We start from the raw sequence: 13,405 nt of genomic DNA, 5'->3' as shown, positions 1-13,405 counted from the left end.
CAACAACACAATCTGTAACAATACCGGTCGTGTGTGTGTGTGTGTGTGTGTGTGTGTGTGTGTGTGTGTGTGTGTGTGTGTGTGTGTGTGTGTGAGTATTATTTTTACCCTTGTAAAATTACTGTCCTATAGTAGCTAAAAACACAATTGTGCATTCTTTTAAGCTTTTATTTTATTGAACCCTACCCGGAAGTGCTATTGGTTGAGTTTTCCCCCTAAGCTTTATCATTACTCTAGGGGAATGCCAAGATACGTCAAGAAACCCGGCAACAACGTAGGATTAAACGAAATTGCGCATATGGATAACGCAGTTAGACTTTACACGTAGTCAAATATGGTGGGGGAAATCGGAATGCTGCACATCTCTTCTGGAAAGATTTGTACACACTGATTATATTGTGTAAATGAAAACTAAACGCACGGTATGGAATTGTTAAAACTGATTTAAAACTATGTTACAGTAAATTAATAAATTACAGTAAATAGTGCAACATGCATGTTGAATCTAGAAATTGTAGCACTAGCAGTTTACAATGATTTAACCTTGAGGAAAACATTGCGACGACATTATTTCTTTGGGCACGAACCTAGTCAGCTAGAGAAACACATAAATGAATGTCTTTCTAAGCAGTACCTTTACACAGCAGTGTTTTCGTCTTGGATGCAGCCCCCACAATGACTGATGCTATTTTATAACTGCTGCATTGCAGAGTTCATTCCCTGACAAGCAGGACTGAAGTAGCATGAACTGACTGCATCATGGTGGTTTGGATAGACCCTTAGAGGAAACTCAGCAGAGGGTGGAAAGAAGTTTGAAAAGCATGAAAAGTGTAGGACTGAGCACTGAACTGGCCTGTGAAGTCAAGGAAGCAAGTAAAGGAGTGAGTGTGTGAAATGCATTAGGAGATGCACTCAGACTGAAATACATGCCCTCCCCCCCTTTGCTCTTTCCTCCTCCCAATTAGCCTTAAGATTGCACAAAACACCCGGCAGTGTTGTACTGTGTATGTGTGAAATTATGTCGACCTGGTTCAAGGACTGTAATGCAACTGTCTATTACATAATGAACAATAAAATAAAAGATGATATTGCACTGTATAAGAACATTACATAAAAACTATACATGACTAAGGTGTGCTCAGCTTTTGTACTATATCCAATTACGATGTGTATTCTGAATTAAACAGCCTGATGGTGGTTGGGTAAAAGCTGTCCCATGTGCTGTCACAACCGACATGGTGCCATCATTTTTAATATATTAAAAAATACTGGCGGTCACCAGTGCTATCCCTTAGCCTCCTAGTAGATGCACCTGTTGTATAAATTTGAAAATCCTGGATGATTTTATGAAAACTTGACATTTGACTTTGACCAAGTCAAGATCACAGTGATTCTAACTTGTCCAAGATTTTTAGATGATGCACCTATAGTATGAATTGAAAATTCCTATGTGGCCTCATTCTCAAGTTATCACGTTCATAAACTTTGGTGTGTACGCTGCCTGCCAACCCACCCGTCCGGCATGGTGAAAACAATACCCCATTAGACTTTTATGGCTGAGGGGTAAAAAATACCTGTTTTCCCAGCTGTACTCAGATGTGCTCTTACTTTCACTTTCATGAGCTGGAATGGGCATTTAATTTTGATACCCTTATTCCTTTTTTGTGTACTTGATTGCATTGTTATCCTGTCCTTCATTAGCTTATCAGCTGAGTTGTTTATTCTACCTTGTGATTGCATAAATTATAAAATAACTGCTTTTGAACATGTTCTATGAATCTGTACAGTGTAATCAACACAAATGATGCATGTCTCACCTCTGCTGTAACTGGTGTAGTTAGTTTCACCAGGAAATGAGCCAAAACAGAAAACAGAAGCTGCATGAGAGTGCTTGCCTGTGTAAAAGAGCAGTCCACTGCATTCAGTGTCAGATTTACTTGTACCATTTGGCAGTTGAAGAGTTGCTGAGGAGCTTGAAAAACATGTAGAAAAATGTATCAAGAGAAAAAACTATATTCATTAAAATCATAAAATTTGTACAGATATATGTTAAATTAATCTCTGATGGAAAAATGTTACCCATTTAAACAAGTTTATACCAGTGTTTATACCATATTAATAAATTGAACACTGGGAAAATGTGTACATTTGGGTATTTTAATCCTGCACAAATGACAGCTTTTGATATCTGACAATGATTTTAAAAAGCCACCGAACATCTGCTGTAAATGGTGGGAGAGAGAGAATGAGGAAAAATAGGCTTGAGTGACACAGTCATGTGGGGAACTTGTGACTGCATCATGTGGATGTGCTTTTGTGCATAGGCATGATTAAAGCTACAGTTCTAGGCATAGTACCATTTCTACAGACCAACTCGCAAAGACAGTGCCTTTCTTTTTACCTGTAAATGTAAAATCTTTATACAGTGAAATTGGTCTGACAAACAATTTGTTGGAGTTTAAAAGATTTTAAAATTATGGTAACAAAGGACCAGCAAAGAAATGAGGGCCGTGAGCCCATTTACACATTACACCTCCTTCCTTATCCAGCTGTGAGCATGTGATCCAGGATACCCACAAAGCATTTCTTTCTTCCTTAATCACACCACCTCTTCCTTTTATATCCATGCCACTGCAGGCTTGAGCATCTCTATGTTGTATTTCTCTTTGTAACTAACCCAGTTGGGGTGCAGAAAGAAGCTTATCACAGCGGCTTTGTGAGATAACAGAGAGTGTCGGATTTCCTGAAGACAAACACCTACACAAGATCAGCAAAACAAACAGCAGACAAACAAAACCCAGATACACATGTTATCAGTTGTTATGGCCCATTGTCACTATCTGCTTTCACTGGTCAATACACCCCTCCAGGTGCATTAGGAATAAATAAAGGAAAAGAATCCAGAATTAAGACTCAGACTTCTTTTGTCTGAAAAAAAATGAATGATGCCTGTTTGTTTTTTTTTAATTTGAGAGCGCTCACAGAAGAACAGGGTAATTTCCTTTTGAGAGCTGCTGACAGATTTGGAGCAGTTTGATATCTGGGTGTGAGCAGCCAGCACAGTATTACACAATATGCTCTGTCAGTAGTGGCTCGTTTTTAATTAGGGTGTTTTTCCCCACAAATTCACAATAAGCCCACATCAATTTTTTTTTTAAACTCACATTGAACCCAAAGTTTTCCCTAAGATGTTTAGTCAGAAATTTGTCATACTAAACCAGAGCTTGGACTCAAGCATCAGAACCCAGAAGCCGACAGCAGTTTTACCAACTCTATTTGAATAGAGAGAGCAGAGTTTAATCAGCAGGTCAGTGGCACTGACAGGTAGTTAATCTGCAGAAGTGTTTGTATGCCAAAGAGGCTAGTGGTGACCAAGATGAGTTTGACAAACTCTTGCAGTTTTTCCCAATTTGATTTGGAGACTTTACTTGTTTGTTTCTTGAGAATGTGATCTGGAGGGGTATATGGGCAGTTGGGATTCCAGGAAAGTGGAGAGAGGTTGGTGGAGAGATGGCAGGTAAGCTTTTAAACTTACAGGTGCAGTGACTAGCTGAAACACTCAGGTTAATGGAGTGGGAAGTGTCAATTAATCTCCCCAAAGCAACAGGACTCCAAGGAAGCTGAGCTATTGCTCTGCCTTCAGGCAGTCTACTGGAGAACAGACAAGAGAACAGGGTTCAAAAGCTTGGAAAAACAAAGAGTAGGTGAAAACATGAAAGGCCTAACTACCACTATAGAGGTTACAACAATCTGGCCAGCACAAGCTGGTCCTTAAGTACCTTGAGCTGACCAGTGAATGCAGAAAAGCTGTGGAAATGAGATCCCAGGAAGAAAGGCTCCTCCAGGGAGGAAAACAAGCCCACAACTCCACCTGAGAGAAAAAGAAGGAAAGGCAGAAAAAGAGGTGGAAAAAGGAAGAGATAAAGATAACGAGTCCTATCTTTACTTGTTCTGGTTTTGTCACACATAAAATTTAACAAAAATGATCCTTATAACACATCTCTCATTTTAATCATCATTATCATAGATGTGGGTAACAGTGCTAGAGGAGCTCAGCTCATTATATTTTGTCATTCAATGGGTTTTCCCCTCTGTACTTACGCTGAAACTATTTGCAGCACATTTTAAAAAAAAAAATAAAAACCTCTGCAGTTGCACTTCTTCATTTTGTCCACAGGGGAGCAGCAGCGCAGCCACATTGCTGCTCCCATAGCCATCATCGTGACTGCAATGCAAGCCAAGGTTTCTTTCAAGGGCACACATCATATCTGCAAAGTCACATGTAAAGCAGGGAGAGGCTGTATGGGCGTTTTCGGCTTATCACACAGACTATGCAGTAGGGCAGAGAATGCTGAAGCTTAGTCTAGACAGTCACTAAATATCTAATCACAAATCACTCACTGACACCTTGTAGTTGTAGTTGCAAATATTCAAGGGCGAAACCTTAATTTCCAGTGAACATAAATTGCAAGCATGTAGGTTTAGCAGATAAAGGATGTTTACTAACATGCTGACATGAAAAAAAAGGACAGATGCATATATAACAAATGCATCTTGTTTTGCAAGAAATTAGATTTTCAATCAAGGTAATGACAGACAGCATCCTTGCTGCGCTGCTTCTAATGAAAATCTATGTGCTATTACACATAGTGATGCATAGTAAGGTAGAAGCTGTGTTGTTCAACCTGAAAGGGCAGGAGAGCCATCATAGCTCTCCCCCAGTCTTACCTTTTTATAGTCATCAAATATGTATGGCCCCTCTGAGTGTGTATATATAATGTATTCACAGATCTCCAGCACACTGGAAACCCTGCATCAGCAGTTTGTGTGTGCATCTTCAGAATAAGACAGAAAACCTAATCAATAAAATGATTCATGGAAGACCCATTCTGGAAGAAAGGTGTAGCGTGAGCGGCTTTGGACTGCTTGTTCTGAATATGTCAACAAGAGTGTAATGTATTTTCCTTTTAATAGAATAGAATATCTTTTTCATTGTAACATGGAACATGTGCAACGAAATTAAATGTTTTTCTCAACAGTATGAAGATCACAACAATCATGAGAAAACCTATATAAAAATATAAACTACATAAAACCATCTACGAGATGAAACCACACCAGGACAAACACAACCCTTCTATATTCTCCCAAACTACACAAATCTCTTATTGCACCAAGCACAATTATATGGATATTGTTATTGCAGCATTTAATGCTTGTACTGCTCTGGGACCAAAATGGTTTTTCAGTCTTTTTATCCTTTTTTAAAAATTGTTCAGTACTATCTAATGATGTCACTGCCCTTTGTTGAGGTAGCCAGACATGTATAGGTCATCCAGAGTAGGGAGAGGGGCAAGAAATAATTTTCCTGGGCTATATTGATAACCTTCTGGAGCTCCTTTATCTGTGCCGCTGTGAACAGGAGAACCACACACAGAAGCAATATGTTAAAATATGGAGCAGCGGTAGAAGGACACCAACAGTCTTTTTTGCTCTTTCTGATGACCCTCAGGAAGTAAAGTCTCAGCTATGCCTTCCCAACCAGCTCTGTGGTGTTTATTTCCCCGAAACCGCCAGAAAATGGAAGTCTGTGACTCTGTCCACATACTCCTTGCTGATAAGTAAAGGCTTAATATTTTTAATGTCTTCCTGAAGCTAATGAGCACTTCTTTAGTATTAGACATGTTAGAGATCAGGTTTCTGCCTCTGCACGACTGAAACAGCTGCTCCACCTCATCTTGGTAAGCAGACTCCTCCCTCAAGAAATAAGCCCCACCACTGCAGTGTCATCTGCAAATTTGGTGAATGTTTTGCTGAAATCGGAGTAATCATATGTGCTCAGCACACAGAACACACAGCTCTGTGGGGCTCTAGTGCTCAGGCTTTTAACCAAATTTCACTAAAAATGCAAACATTTCTGTATATCTAAATGCTTGTGCAACCATCAAAAAGAATAAAAAACAATGCTTTCTCATATATGGGTTACTAACAAAACTGAAATAATAAGTAAACTTAAAAAACTCTCACGTCCTGATTTTTAACTCTATGACTTTATATATTTTCTTATTAAAGCCTATTGAGAAGTGCATCATATTCCATGACTTCACTGTACTTTTGGGTCTCTGACATTTTGTGCAGGATTTGTATGGTTCACTAAGTGGCAATGTTGGCAGCAGAAAGTAAACCTTTTCAAACTTTTAAAATGATACTTAAAAATGTTTGAATGACACTACTGTCAGTACACCCAGGAGGGCTTATACTCAGTAATGATACATGGAAGAAATGCACACACACACACACACACACACACACACACACACACACACACACACTGGACATGAGCCATGGGGTGGTTAATGCAAGATTGCTCTGTCAGCAGAATCTTTATCTTCAAAGGATAGGCGCTGTGGATCAGTGTGTGAGACAGAGAGAAAGAAACAACGCACATTGGTGACTGACACATGAAATAAAAGCAGTAAAAGGACCATAGCTTATATAGCTACTGTGACCCATAGAGAATTGATCACTACAGTCAGGCTACTTTAATCAACATGCACATACCAAAAGACCCACACATCTTTAGATTCACCAATCCACCATATTGCTTAGAGTCCTCCCCTTTGGTGTGGTTAATACTGATTTTGCAGAAACTGCTTCTTAAATGCGACCTTTCAAGCTAATGTCCAGCTCCATTTTTTTATTCTTTAAATCTAATAGAGTATCTTCGCATGACACACTGTTTCAAATGATAATTATTTATCTGAGAGTGTATCTCTCGACACAGCCGTTCAGTTTGGCCACTGTCTAAAAGAAGCTGTTTTAGCTCCTCACTCCGAATTCTTCTGATTGGCTCCCTCTTGAAAATAGAAGATCCGAACAGTGTTTGGAGCTGCTGGGCTTAGAGCCAGAAATGTGGCTGACATGAAGCATTTTATTTTCCTTGACATGAAATGCAAAATGCGCCCATATGTCTACTCTTCTCTTCCTCCCAAGCAACTAACCTTACAACACAAGGAGATTACTTCTGATCGGATCAATTCCAAACTTATCCTGCCTTTCTACCCAACTTAATTAGTTTAGATTGGATGTTGCCTCTCCAATATATTTTCAGTTATGTCAATACATTTTGTAATAGTTTTTGTCCCCATGCCTTAGTTTTTATTTAGTTATCATTTCCTTTTTGTCAGAAAAAGAAAAGTTGTTGACGAAAACTGTTACGGAACTTATTTGTTAACATAATTAGTGCTGCTTATGGTTTGCACTGAAAACATTCATCTACAAAGCAGAAGTTTTGCATCACATTTCAGAAGGCCCAACTTTTCCTTTAAGGCAAATATTCTCCATTTCTGGTTTAAGTGGTACTTTTCAGTTTCACTATCCCTTGGTGATTAGTTTTTGATTGAAGACAAGTTGACAGTTCCATGCGAAATATTGCCAATCAAAGCAATCGCAAGGTTTTGAGCAGATCACTTTATATCTCTTTACGACCAATTTCACACTAGCAACTGCAGGTAACCTCCAGCAGCCAGTCACCTGATGGTCATGGAATACACTTTCACTGGTGGTTACCAGGGAGTCTCTGACTGGTCTCAATGGGGCTTAAGCAATCAATTTCACAGATATTGCCAATAATCACTCAACATCAGTCAGAGAATACACATTATACCCTTGCAACTGATGGTTGGCAGATGGTCACCAACCAGTCTGTAGACCTGTGTAACTGGGGCTGCAATGAAGCATCTATTTAATAGATAGACAGACAGGCAGGCAGACTGAAAGACAGGTATGTCATGAATACAGCTTTGTATTATTTTGTTTAAGAAAGTAAAACATTCAGAAAAGATATTTTACATATCTTTCAGGAACATAGCAGTAATGTGGCTGCTTTATTCTGGCAAGCTGGACACCAGAAAGCTTTTTCTAATTTAAGAATACTGCTTTAAGCCAAACACTTCTATTAATTAGGCTGACTTCACAGACCAGCCAAAAACACACACATACAAACACACTATTCTCAGTCTCTAAAAGGTGGGGGTGGTGCGTCTCATATCCCATGTATCACACTCACATTTTTTCTCTCTCACCTGAATCAAAAGTCTGTTGTGCTCTGCTTTTTGTCCATACTTTCTACCCCCACATCAACACCAGTATCCTGGTGTTGATGTGGGGGTTGGTGTAATTTAAAAACATGTTAAAAAATATCCTGTCTGATTGGTCTCTAAACAAATGAAGCCATGAAAAAGATTAGATTGCTCCTGAAAAACTAAAATCCTATTTCCTTGCTTTTCATGCATTTATCTCTTCAATATTTGTGTGAATGACTGCACTGCAGAATGTCTGACAGCAAGCAGCTCTCTCTGGTATCTAAATGAGAAGCTGGTTAGACTTTCAGACTGTCAGATGTAGTGCACTGAAAAATGCTTCCCCACAAGAAACAAGACACTTTGGACCTGATTCTCTGCGCTTTGTTTTTCATTCCTTTCCAGGGGCTGAGAAGGGGGTGTCACTTTATAAGAACAGGCTAATTTAAGCATTCACAGTAGCTTTTTAGCTAGCTTAAACTTAAACTGCACTTGAACCACAATGTCCCTTATAATTTGTCACGTACAGCCATAAAGCATTTCATCATTCATTTTTAATCACGTGTGTCCATTTTGTATAATGGAAATTGACATATCAGATGTGTATTCAAAAGATTAACAATGATTGAATCCTTAAAACATAATTCCTTAGACCCCCTTCACTGTTAGCCTGTTTCTTAGTAGTGCTTTTTGAGCTGTAGCTCAAATGTCTTCAGAAAAGCCCCAAATCTCTGGGGTTCCCGTCCACTGCACTAGCTGCAGGCTCATATTTGGTACTGTGGTGGGTGTGAATTCAGCTCCAGCCGTCCTGTTGACAGTTCTACTGCACTAGCTTTCTGGGGCATGATGCGTTCACTCTGGATGCTTTCCAAGTGTTTTTGTACAGGAGAGTGGGGGGCCCAGCCTCCTGCAGTATTTTATGCCTTCAGACAGGTACAGGGGAAGATTCAAAAGGATACTGAAGGTTTCAAGAAATTTGCACTGGTAAACAATAGTGTCCAGTGACCTTGCCACCAGAGCACAGTGAAGGAACAAATCAGCTCTGAGTCTTGGCTGTGCTTTCAGTTGGAAATGTCAAGTCCAAATTATGTTTTTTTCACAGACAGATGGAGGAAAAATATTACTGCACTGTAGCTCGGCTATGACTTAATCCTTTCCTTTCCTTTCCTTATATTTTTTCTAAAATCTGTCCGTGTGTTTCTTCAAACTGGAGTGTTTCCAGCTGTCACACTGAGATGCTTCCCTCACCACTCCTTTGCCCTGCTGTCAGGCCTCAGGAAGTGAATGATCTTCTGACACCACAATATGGCAAGCTATGGTGACATCACGCTCGAGTATGAACTTCTCAGCTATGGGGCGTTTACATTGGTGTGTGAAAGCTAAAATAACGAATAACTGAGGAATTTTTTTTTACCTTTGCTCAAAATAAATATATGTGCATCACAAGATATACATTTGCACAACAGAAGCTGAACCACCCTTCATTGACAGGAAGGATGAAATTAAATCAAACACCCTCCTTCTGGGAGAAAAAAAAAAAAAAAGGTAAGCAGCAGTGCAGACTAGACACCGCTGAATGGCTTTCCTGCAATCCTTCACGCCCAGCTTTTGCACTCCTGAACTAAGAGGAAAAATAGCCATTCTCAATCACCTGCTGCACCTTCTCTTCTCTTCTCTTCTCTTCTCTTCTCTTCTCTTCTCTTCTCTTCTCTTCTCTTCTCTTCTCTTCTCTTCTCTTCTCTTAATTTGTAAGTAATGATTTCTATATAAAATTTCATAATTGCCCAGCACTTTCAACTCTCTTCTTTTTACTTTTTTTACTTTTACTTTCTGAGTGTAGTTTTGAAGGGAGAAACCATGTAGTTCATATGAATTTGTGAATATGGGAGAAAAAAAAACAAAGGGTGGATTGGAAGAATGCTTTTTAGTGTTTTTAACATAGTGAAGATCATCACATTAACTCTAGGGCTGACTTAGATTGGTTTGATGAGGAAAGATCAGAAAAATAAAGTAGATTTATCACAAGATGAAGCAGACCAGTGGGTCTGTGATTATGAGATGTGCAAGGTCTGTAAAAGCCTATAAAAGCTATAAAGACAGCTCAGTAGTTAACTATTTTGACAGGTTGTTGTTGTTTTTTTTTCATAAAGAGAACTGTACTGTATGAAACTCTGATCCCATCAGTCAAGCAGTCAGTCATTCAGCATTTCAGTCAGTCACACTCAGTGTCTGCTCACTGCTTGAAGCTGTAATGCCTTTACGCATTGCAGCAGTACACACCTCCCTATGTCTGGGACTTCAGAGGTTGATGGACACACACACACACACACACACATACTCACACACATATAGAGACACACACATAAATTACATGCAATCCCTCAACTGCCCTCCCCTCCTTTTTATCCCTCACTTCACCTCCTCCCTTTCATTCTTTCAGCATCTCTGAGGACCTCAGAGTGCAGCAGGAATGATGGACAGCAGACTAATATCCAAAGAAAACCACCCCTCCCCTCTGACTTCACAGAATAGCCGGAGAGAGGCCAGTATGCCCTTCAGAAAAAATAAATAAATAAATAACATGACCTACCACTGAAGAGAGGAAATGCTGGCAATGATACAGCACTAAGAAAAAAGGGTGGGCTGAGAAGTCATCAATATTGTAATCTGTTCTTTAAAATATGAATACTGAACATCTGCTCTAGAGACATAGACATTTCATTGTCATGCAATTATCACCTTGTGAATGCACTGATTCACTGGGGACTTTAAATATGACTAATGCACACAATGTCCCCAGTGAATCACGCTATTTAACATTTTAAGACTACAATTATGGAAGTAGAATGGATCTTACGTTTTTAACATTGTGAAGATCATTAGAGGCACCTTTGACAACACACAGGAGGTGATGCATGAATCCTCTATGCTATTTTAGGACAGTAACTATGTAGAAACTTGCTTGGGTCTGCAAGGGGATAGAAATGAAAGCAGGGATATCATATGTAATGTGGTAAAAAAAAAATGTAAATAACAATAAAACAGAAATAACTTTTCAACGAAATACATATTTTAATCTTATTCAATTCGGTTCGGTTCATTTTATTTCATTTCATTTTAGTTCAGTTTATTTAGTGTTAAGTCACAAAACCTCAAGGTGTTTATATTCTTAATTTCATAATAACTCTTACTCTTATTCTTCATCATGTGAAAAGGTCACACTTATTTCTGTGGAGGAGGTTTTTAAGTGATGAATGGACCTCCAGTCAAAGGTCATAAAACAGGGGCCTACTGGTTAGTCAATCAGTCTAAGGGGATGGGATTGGTGGATTTGGGCTGTCTAAGAAGATACAATCCACATATTTACTGATGTGTGTAGGCAGCATTTAAACATACAGCTATGAAGAAGAGCTGTCTGCAATGAAATTAACAGCTGGCTTTTTTAAAAAACCTTTCTTTAAGAAATGGCACAGCAGCACTAAGGTTCTTCATGTGCCATAATCCTCCTTATATTCAACAGCAGCAGTGCCACAAGCCAGAAATTTAGCACCCACTGTGTTGTATTTTACTGTCAGCTTCTCTATTTCCTGTGGCACCAGCTTAAGTAGACCAGGTCCAAGTAACAATTTCTACAATGGAAATATACATGGGAGTAAAAAAAATAAATAAAAAATACAGTTTATAAATTGAAGGCCATTGCTGATTATCCTTCATTTATTCTAACATTGCTGGCGTTTTCATTTGTTCCATACTTATACCTATTCTCTGATAAGGATTTTCTAGCCACATACCTTCAAACCTGACAAAATTGCTAAATGGCAGATGTTGACACTGTAAAATAAGATGCTGGATTAGATAACTTTTGAGGCCACATTATGATGTTGTACAGTCATGTAAATAAATAAATATATGAAGTTGTCAATGACTCTATGCTGCAATGAAAAAAAATACGGACACTGTGAGAATTAGAATGGACCATTCAGGTGTGTGTTGATATGACGCCAATGAAAAGACACCAGCAGCGAACCGATTGTTTCTGCTTATCTGAAAAGGATTATAAGACCAAACAGTCCGAAATCCATCATTCTACAGTAGATTATACACAAGTGGAAAACAAAAAAACTGTTGAAAATCTTCACCAGAGTGGACACGCCAGCAAATTAACCCAAAGGTCAAACCACAAAATGCTCAGAGAAATTGCTAAAAAATCCAACTGTCAACTTTCAGACTCTACAGGCCTCAGTTATCATGTTAAACATTAAAGTTCATGCCAGTACAATTAGAAAAATATTGAACATGGAACATGTATGGCTTGTTTGGTAGGGTTGACAGGTACAATTACCTCATCCAGTTGTCCCACACAGTGGTGCAGGGGTGCTGATCTGGGCTTGTTTTTCAGCTACAGGACCTGTGCACCATATATTTAATGAGTTGACCCTGAGCTCCCATTATTCTAGAGCCTAATGTGAGCCCATCAGCCTGACAGCTAAAAATTGACCAAAATTTAGTTATGCAACAGTACAATCATCCTAAACCAGCAAGATCTACAACACAATGGCTGAAAAAGAAAAGAATCGTGGTGTTGGAATAGGCCAGACAAAATCCTGACCTCAACCCAAATAAATGCTGTGATGGGACCTTAATCGAGCTGTGCATAAAGAAATGCCTGAAACCCTAAATGGACTGACTTAACGTTATGAAGACTAGTGGGCCAAATTTCCTTTAGAAGAACAGAGACTGTTAACGCCTTCCAGAAAATGAATACTACAGTTAAAGGTGACTCTACAAGCTACTGAATAATGAGGTGTCTAAGTTGAAGCCTCAACCCAAATTAGAAGAAACACATTGTAGTGATGGAGGACAATCGTGGGACAATGGCGTATCTCCGCGAGTATGCGTGATGCTGTTGTTACTAAATATTTTTAGGTTATAAACTGCATGATGGATGCGTGTGTCAGAGTTTGCTGACTGGACACAGCTTCCTATGTCTTGATTAATTGATGACAGATTCAGCAGTACAAGCTCCCTTTGGTGCATAGTGTTCTCTCTGCCTGTCTGTCTCACCATGTCTGCAAAGTGTGTCAGTGTTGCAATATGGAAAAAAAAGCACAGACATTATAAGTACTTACAAGGGCATTAAAAAAAATCTTCTTTTAGAGCTGGAGGTTCGCTAGGCCTGTAGCATCTGAAACAAGGTTAAGTTCAGGTGATAAATATATACTTTGTCCTTTATGTGGGTCATCTCCTAGGGTGTGTACAGGAGAAAGACTCGCATAAGGACAGACTGGAACAATTAAGAGTTTCTAACCTTAGAAATATACAAA

This window comes from Pelmatolapia mariae, linkage group LG6, assembly GCF_036321145.2.
Source record: "Pelmatolapia mariae isolate MD_Pm_ZW linkage group LG6, Pm_UMD_F_2, whole genome shotgun sequence".
NCBI lineage: Eukaryota > Metazoa > Chordata > Actinopteri > Cichliformes > Cichlidae > Pelmatolapia > Pelmatolapia mariae.
Note: the sequence above shows the minus strand (reverse complement) of the source record.